This window comes from Dipodomys merriami, unplaced genomic scaffold, assembly GCF_024711535.1.
Source record: "Dipodomys merriami isolate MVZ:Mamm:240054 unplaced genomic scaffold, mDipMer1.0.p SCAF_3, whole genome shotgun sequence".
NCBI lineage: Eukaryota > Metazoa > Chordata > Mammalia > Rodentia > Heteromyidae > Dipodomys > Dipodomys merriami.
In genome coordinates this window covers 27,807,100-27,816,758 of record NW_027204492.1, presented here as the reverse complement: position 1 = coordinate 27,816,758, position 9,659 = coordinate 27,807,100, and the positions used below count along the sequence as shown (strand labels likewise).

The 9,659-nt window shown below is 37.9% G+C and overlaps 1 pseudogene; it reads right to left on the bottom strand.

The window, feature by feature from the left end:
- Window positions 1-8,831: 8,831 nt before the first annotated feature.
- LOC138839385 (prefoldin subunit 3-like) lies at window positions 8,832-9,659 on the bottom strand (annotated as a pseudogene).

Below are 9,659 nucleotides of genomic sequence, written 5' to 3'. Positions count from 1 at the left end.
AGAGCAAGGGAATGCAACACCTATTTAACAAGATCATCAGTGAAAATTTTCCCCACCTCAAAAAGGACCATCTTAGCTACATTACAGAAGCGTATAGAACACCCAACAAGCAAGATCCCAGGAGAAACACTTCTAGACACATTATAGTAAAAATGATAGATCTGAATAATAAGGAAACAATCCTGCATGCAGCAAAAATGAAGAAGGAGCTATACTACAATGGGAAAAAAATTAGGATCACTGCAGATCTCTCCACACAAACAATGAATGCAAGAAAAGCCTGGAAAAGCACCATAAGAGCCCTGAAAGCCAATAACTGCCAACCCAGACTGATATATACGGCAAAGCTAGCATTCACATTCGATGGAGAACTGAAAACTTTTAATAGCAAAGAAAAACTAAATGAATACATAAACATTAAGCCAGCATTACAAAGAATTCTAAGAGGGGGTGATACAACCTGAAGAAAGCAACCAGGAACTGGGACCTGCCCCAAACAGGCATTAATCAAAGTCTAACTGAGCAAGCACAGGAGGAAAGGAAAGAAGAAAAACTTAGGAAAACGGAATGGCAGGTACAACAATACATCTCTCTATACTTTCTCTTAATATAAATGGGTTGAATTCGCCAATTAAAAGAAAACGAACTGAGGACTGGATCAGAAAGCAAGACCCATCCATCTGTTGCCTTCAGGAGACCCACCTCTCAGCCAAACATACAAACAAACTCAGAGTGAAGGGGTGGAAAAGGATATACCAATCAAATGCCCCCAGTAAGAAAGCAGGTGTAGCTATCCTGATATCTGACAAAATAAACTTTTCATTAAAATCAATACAGAAAGACAAGGACGGACACTACATATTAATACAGGGAACAATCCAAGAGGAGGATATAACCATCATCAACTTATATGCCCCAAATATTTGTGCACCCAGATATGATAAACAAATGCTCTGAAACTTACAGAATAAAATAGATCCCAATACGATAATACTAGGAGACTTTAACACACCACTCTCACCAAAGGACAGGTCTACCAACCAGAGGATTGGCAAAGAAGCTACCGAATTAAGTGAGGCCATACTTCAAGCGGAATTAACTGACATCTACCGAGTATTTCACCCTAAAACAACACAGTACACATTCTTCTCAGCAGCTCATGGAACTTTCTCCAAAATAGACCATATCATAGTTCATGCAAGGAACTTAAGCAAATACAAAGGAATCGACATAATCCCCTGTATCTTATCTGACCACAGTGGAATCAAGCTAGCTCTCAATAACAAAGCATACCGCAGAAATTTCTCTAATACATGGAAATTGAACAGCACACTCCTTAACAATGCCTGGATAACAGAAGAGATCAGAGAAGAAATAAAGCATTTCCTACAACTCAATGAAAATGAAAACACCTCACAAAGAAACTTGTGGGACACAGCAAAAGCAGTCCTGAGGGGCAAATTTATTGCCCTCAGTGCCCACATCAAGGGAATGGAGACAGACCAAGTAAATAATCTCATGTTGCAATTAAAACAGCTAGAAAAACAAGAAAAAATGGGACCTAAAGCTACTAGACGAAGCCAGATAACCAAATTAAAAGCAGAGATTAACCAATTAGAAAATCAGAAAACCATAACCAAAATAAACCAAACAAAAAGCTGGTTCTTTGAAAAAATAAACAAAATTGATGGCCCGTTGGCTAGATTAATTAAAAAAAGAAGAGAGGAAACCCATATTAATAGGATTAGGGATGCCACGGGAAACATCACAACACGTACCCAAGATATCCAAACAATTCTAACAGACTACTTTCAAAAGCTATACTCTCTAAAGGAAGAAAATTGGGCAGAAATGGATGCATTTTTAGAGAAATACAAGTTGCCCAAACTGAGCAAAGAAGAAGTTAACCAATTAAATAAGCCAATATCCTATAATGAGATACAGGAAGCTATCAAAAGTCTTCCAACAAAAAAAAGCCCAGGACCAGATGGATTCACAGCAGAATTCTATAAGACCTTTAAACAAGAACTAATACCCATACTCCTCAAGCTCTTCAGAGAAACAGAGAAGGAGGGAGCTATCCCAAACTCATTCTACGAAGCCAATATCACACTCATCCCCAAACCAGGCAAAGACCCAACCAAAAAGGAGAATTACAGGCCAATCTCCTTGATGAACACAGATGCAAAGATCCTTAACAAGATTGTAGCTAACAGAATCCAGAAATACATAAAAAAAAATAATTCACTATGACCAGGTAGGCTTCATCCCAGAGACACAGGGATGGTTTAACATACGTAAGTCAATAAATGTAATCAAACATATCAACAGAGCCAAGGTGAAGAATCACATGATTATCGCCACAGATGCAGAAAAGGCCTTTGACAAAATTCAACATTCATTCATGCTAAAAGCTCTGGAGAAAATAGGAATAGAAGGAACATTTCTAAAAACAATAAAAGCCATTTATGACAGACCAATAGCCAATATTATACTTAATGGGGAAAAGCTACAACCAATTCTCCTAAAATCAGGAACAAGGCAAGGATGCCCACTGTCTCCACTCCTCTTCAATATAGTCCTAGAACCCTTAGCCAGGGCAATAAGGCAAGAAAAAGACATTAAAGGGATCCGCATAAGGAAAGAAGAAGTTAAACTATCCCTTTTTGCAGACGACATGATACTATACCTCCACGATCCCAAAAACTCCATCCCCAAACTCTTAGAAATCATAAATCACTTCGGCAAAATAGCAGGATACAAAATAAACCTACAAAAATCAGTTGCCTTCCTATACACTGATAATGTACAGGGAGAGAGGGAAATAAAGGAAGCAACCCCATTCACAATAACCTCCCGAAAAATAAAATATTTAAGAATTAACCTAACCAAAGATGTAAAAGAACTATTTAATGAGAACTATAAAAAGTTAAAGAAAGAAATTGCAGAAGACACTAGGAAATGGAAAGACCTCCCATGCTCCTGGATAGGCCGACTTAATATAGTAAAGATGGTAATACTTCCAAAACTAATATACAAATTCAACGCAATTCCTATTAAAATCCCAATGACGTACATCACTGAAATACAGAAAACAGTCCAAAAATTCATATGGAACAACAAAAGACATAGAATAGCCAAAACAATTCTAGGGGATAAAGACAATATGGGAGGGCTATCCATGCCGAACTTCAAACTCTACTACAGAGCTATAATAACAAAGACAGCATGGTACTGGCACAAAAACAGACCCGAAGACCAATGGAACAGAATAGAAGATCCAGAAATAAATCCACAGGCCTACAGCCAGCTGATATTCGACAAAGGAGCCAAAGACATACAATGGAAGAAACACAGCCTTTTCAACCACTGGTGCTGGGAAAACTGGGCAGCCACATGCAGAAAACTAAAAGTGGACCCCAGCCTATCACCATGCACCAACATCAACTCAAAATGGATTAAAGACCTTAATATTAAACCTGAATCTCTAAAACTACTGCAGGACAGAGTAGGAGAGACACTTGAACTAATAGGCACAGGAAGGAACTTCCTGAACAGAGTCCCAGGGTCACAACAAGTTGGAGAGAGACTCGACAAATGGGACTGCCTTAAAATAAAAAGCTTCTGCACAGATAAAGCTATCACAACCAAGCTAGAAAGACAACCAACTAACTGGGAAAAAATATTTACCAGCAATATATCAGACAAGGGGTTAACATCCTGTATATACAGGGAACTCAAGAAACTAATCCCTCCCAAACCTAACAAACCAATTACTAAATGGGCAAGGGAACTAAAGAGGGACTTCTCAAATGAAGAAATAAAAATGGCAAAGAAACACATGAGGAAATGTTCATAATCCCTGGTGGTGAAGGAAATGCAAATAAAGACAACCCTGAGATATCACCTTACCACAGTCAGAATGTCCCACATCCACAAATCAGCCAACGACAAATGCTGGAGGGGATGTGGAGAACGAGGAACGCTATTACACTGCTGGTGGGAATGTACACTCATACAACCACTTTGGAAAGCAGTCTGGAGGGTCCTTAGAAAGCTAAAGATTGACCTCCCTTATGACCCAGTCATACCACTTCTAGGCATCTACCCTGAACAACAGGAACCAATATACAAGGACACGTGCACCTCCATGTTTATTGCAGGCAGCACTGTTCGCAATAGCTAGGATATGGAAACAACCTAGATGCCCCACCACAGATGAATGGATCCAAAAATTGTGGTATCTATACACAATGGAATATTATGCAGCCATTAGAAATGACAAAATAATGGCATTTGCAGGGAAATGGATGGAGCTAGAAGGAATCATGTTGAGCGAGGTAAGCCAAGAACGAAGAGACAAACAGTACATGGTCTCCCTGATAAGTGGATGATAAATCCAAAATGTTAGGTGATATGACAAAACTAACAGGACTTAAGAAACAAAGAACTCCCACTCATCTGGTTGAACCAGTACCAAATATCCCCATGCTGCTGATCACATATATGGTATATAACATGTGAGCACTGTTATATATTACAGACTGTGATAGACAATTTGCTCCAGGAAAGTTAGAATGAACTTGTGACTTTAAATGAGCATCATTATTCCACAATACTGTGAATTTCCGGAAATTAAGTAATCACTTAATCACAATAAAAAAAAAAAAGAACCTTGGGGAAGGGAGGGAGGGAGGGGATGGTAGGGGGAAAACAATGGAGGGGGTAACAATGTTCAAGAGGAAGTGTACTCATTACCTCACTCATGTAACTGTAACCCTCTGTATAGTATCTTTACAATAAAAAAATTAAAAAAAACAAAACAGAACAAAACAAAACAATACCAACAAACTTTCAGTAAAGAAAAGGTAAAGGCAGAACTGCTATTTTCATCAAAAGTGAAATACAAAGTAGACACTTGAAAATATAAAGTCAGAAGAAGTTAATATAGTGCATAATGGTTTTTCAAAAATCAAAGTAATGACGCACATAATCCATACTCAGACCCTACACCCCCTTCAAGTAAGAGAAGGAGACAATAAAGATGAAGTTCCCAAAATATTAAACAAATCTTAGAATGTAAGAATGTTATTTTTGACCAAAAGTACCCAGTACTTGCTTAGCACAACAAAATTCAAGAAAAAAAATCTTGTAATGAATTGTCATAGCCGCGGGTATAAAGAAAAATCCCCAAACCTTCCAGAGTGAAAATAAAGATTGCCTGCAGAGGAACAAAGAGCTAGCAAGAAATTGCTGTATTTGTGATAAAGACTTGACTAAGACAAAAACAGTGGAGAAGACACACACACGAAAAACTAGTTTAAATTAGCTCAAAGCCGATGATGAGCTCCAAGAGGATTTCCTTGAAGAAAAAATGCAGAACTGATCAACTGGCATAGCTCACAGTATATACTTAGAAGACATTTTGTTTTATCACCAGAGAATTTGGAAAAATAATTAAGGATGGGTAAATGGACAAATACTCAGTAAGTGTCAACATGCTGGAATTAACAACTCAGGTAATAGAAGCATAACATTTGCAAGGAAACAATGCAGTGACACTATGAAACTGCCATGTAGGTTTCATATGACCTTGGTGGCAGAAGCTGCTAGCTGTTCCTTAACATCTCTTCTTCAATAGAAACACTATTAACAGCTGGGTCTAAGGTGTCTAAAACCAAGCTACATTTCCCAGCCCAACAGAGCAAGGTGCCTAAGTACTGGTTGATGAACTGTGAAGAGTCAAATCGTTACATCACACACACACACACACACACACACACACACACACACACACACACACACACACACACACATACATACATACATACATACATACATACATACATACATACATACATACATATTGTGGATTTTTCCCTTTAAGAAAGATGCTGCTGATTGAAATAGAAACATAGTGTATTTAGAGCTTATGGATCTTGACAATGAGAAATAAGGAAAAGGAAAACACAGCTCTGACAACTTTTCCAGCATGAACCCATGCCAGATTGCATGATTAGCTGAGAGATAAACTTCCTGCTGTCTTCTTTAAGGAAGATATTTTGGCTCTCTGTCACAATCGAGCCTGCATTCACGAGTGTTAAAATTATCACCTGGTAACACTAAAAGCTCTGCTAAAGGTATGTTAGGATGAGGAATTTAACAAGCTAGGATTTCCTTAACAAAGACAATAGAGAAAACTGAAGCCTTGGATATCAAGAAAGAACAGAAATCCTGTTCTCACTTAGAAACATGGACTTCTAAACAGAAGAGCCTCCCTCATACAGTGATGTCGGATGATGAGGGATTGGAGATAAAGAAGGGAGAACAAAGGACTGCTATCATTGCTTTGCAGCCTTTTAGCACAGCACTGTGGAACAAGTTGACTAGGAATTAAATTTAAGAACTGAGTTATCATTCTTTAGCTATTAAAACCAGTGTCATATTTAGAATTATTTGACAGTTTGCTAAAATAAGAATGGAGCACAGAATAGATACCTGGGGACAACTTTCTGGCATCAGTCCCCAACTTCTGTACTCAACAGTAGTTTGCTTCAAGCAGAAACATTTTGAAAAATTGTCTGTAATCCTAGATACTCAGGAGGCTGAAAGCTGAGGATTGTGTGTGAAGCCAGCACAGGCAGGAAAGTCTCTTAAGATTCTGATCTCTGAATAAGCACCAAAAAGTCAGAAGTGGAGCTGCTGCTCAACGGGTAGAGAACTCAGCGTCAGGACCAGTACCAGAAAAAAGAAATGACTTTGTTTTCATAAATATCTAAGTGCCTGTGGCCATTGCTTCATTTAGTTTTCAAAGTACAGTTGATAAATCTTACCTGTAAAGTAGTTAACACATGACATACACTTCCACTCCTTTGCACTGTCTCAGGGTTTTCTTTGCTGTTCCATAATTCCTGTTGGGATAATTCATAAACATTAAACATTTTAAGTGATTCATAATAAACATTTGCTGCTCAAATTAAAGTTTACACTCTGATCATGAAGATGATGAAAATAATACAAATAAACATTGACGTGTGCTGATTTGCATTGCTACTTGTCCTACTATAGAGGGGACGCCAAATAAGAGATTCTGTCATCTTTATTGATAATACAACTCAAAGTATTCTGGCCATTCTCTACTTTGAAATGTAAATTCAGCAGATACCTATTTTCAGTTAGCATTTTCCTACTCTTGGTCAATCTAACTCAACTGACAGGAGTAAATACACCTAACAGAAAAATTGGATTGTTAATTTAAACTTAACTGATGATATAGAAGTTCTAAAAGTAACTGCTAGAGTTTGTGACAGTTACCAAGGTAGGAAATCTTTCATATTTCAAGGCCTCTCCTTATCCCAAAATGGGTAACTAACTCACTGCCTGACCTGTGAGCTATCTGAATGGGTTCATTTTTTCAGTCTTTAAACATTAACCACCTAGAGAAGAACCTCAAAAATGAGGAGTAGAAAGTTGAAATCCCTCTACAGAAAACCATTCCAATCCCTTACAAACCAGCACCTTAAGAGCAGAAAAGGGAAAGGGCATAGGAAATGTGTTGATCCATCTGATATAAAAAAAAACACACACACACAACACAGGCTATCAAGGCTTGGGGCACAGAAATGGCAGCGATTAGACCCTTGGGTTTTTTGGCCAAGTTTTGTAAGCTGGCTCTGACCACACCACCCAGAAGCATCTGTGTCACCCTCATCCCATGCCCATTGTTTGTCTAGCTTCAAACGAAACTCTGGAGCACAGCTCTTTCGTCAAAGTGCTCAAACTCTGGAGCACAGCTCTTTCGTCAAAGTGCTCTCAGCTTTATTGATTTCAACATGGTTTCAGAGAGTTCATGAACACTCTGCCTTACATGAGAAACCTCTTCTGGCTACAAGGATCTTTTCAGGAGTTCTAGGAACTGCTGAACCCCATTCTCACAAGCTGTGCTGGCTTCCTGGTTCTGAAGAGGCCCTATCTTTTGTTTTTTTCCAATACCGTTGCTTTAATAACAGGAAATACAAGTACAAAAATATTATACTAGTATACTTTTTATTACATGGAGATGGAATAACACATTTGTGTTTTTACCAGAATTGATATCATCCAATACTTTTGCCACAGTACAAAAGGCTTTCCGCAGATTTTTTTATTCCTATGCAGATTTATAAATGAAAAAACTCAGAATTCTTTTTAACCATTTAAGAATTACATTTATCCAAATATTCCTGTTCAAGATGTTCTAGAGAACTGTTCTTTTAAAAAAATATACAATCAGCTATGCATTTTAAATGTGTAATATCATCCATTGGCCAAGATCTCCCTTATATTGGCATCACAAAGACATTACACACTTATGTGGGGTTAAAAGTGTTGTTATTGGTTAGGTAGTAACTGATGAAATCCCATTTCTAGAATTGACAATACAACAGAAAGCACCATAATGTCCTATAAGTATTAAAGAAAAAGAAGTTTACAAATAATGAAACTGTAGTTCCTAACTCTAAAATAGTTAACCATATCAAATAAAAGTAACATCAATTAATAAACAAAAAGTAAACTTGCTAGTGCCCAGCATTCAGCCTTCCATAGCATACTTCACAGTTCCGGCCAAAAAAAAATATATATAGATATATAAAACAGCATTAATTTTTTTGCGAAGTATGAAATAATTTTCTGTACTATTTGAAATATATTTTGTTTATAAATAAAGTGGGTGTTTATCTTAAATTTTAATCATTCTTGTTAAAAAATAAAACTAATGTCAACCGTTAAATGAAAAACATGTATATTTAAAACAACATGTTTGGAAAACTGACTCACATTTCTTGTCAGCATTATGCTTTTCTCTTGGTAGAATCAACTTTGTTTCTTCTTTTTACATGCCAATTATAAACCCTGGCCATATCTTCTCTTACTCAAGCACTAAACATGCTACAGCATGGAGCTACAGCTACAGCATAGGAGCTACAGCTCCTATATTTGAAGGGTGACTTCGGTAGTAGTAAACTGATGTCAAAGAAAGTCAAGGTCCGGCTGGGAAGGTGGCTCAGTGCTAGAGGACTTGCCCTGCATACTTGAGGCCTTGGGTTCGATTCATCAGCACCACATAAGCAGGAAAAAAAAGCCGGAAGTGGGGCTGTGGCTCAAGTGGTAGAATGCTAGCTTTGAGCTGAAGAACTGAAGGACAGAGCCCAGGCCCAGAGTTCAGGCCCCACGACCAACCCCTCCCCCCCCCCCAAAAAAAAGTCAAGGTCTTCCTCAAGAGACTCAAGATTCTTCATAAACAGTAGATAAATTCTTTTCCAACAATGCCTGAGCTTCATCAATATCATATTCAAGCATTACATTAGCCCCCACACACAGACACAGTTTTTCAGTAGGAGGAAGCGAAGCTTTGCAGTACCGGTTATCTGCCAATAAAAATCTGGTCTCCATTGAATAGGGGGACTCTTTTTCCTTCTGCATGTATTTTAGAATTTATAAAGTCTCCTTAATTTCAGGAATCTGACTTTTCAGTCTCCTTTTCTTTTGAGCAAGGTTGAGTTCCTAAATTCACACTTCTGATATGGTTCATCTAGCTTCTTTAGTACTGTATCTGCAGTCTCATTCCCAGGTTGTTTCATGAAGGAATCTACATCTTCCACAAACACTGCTTCAGGAAT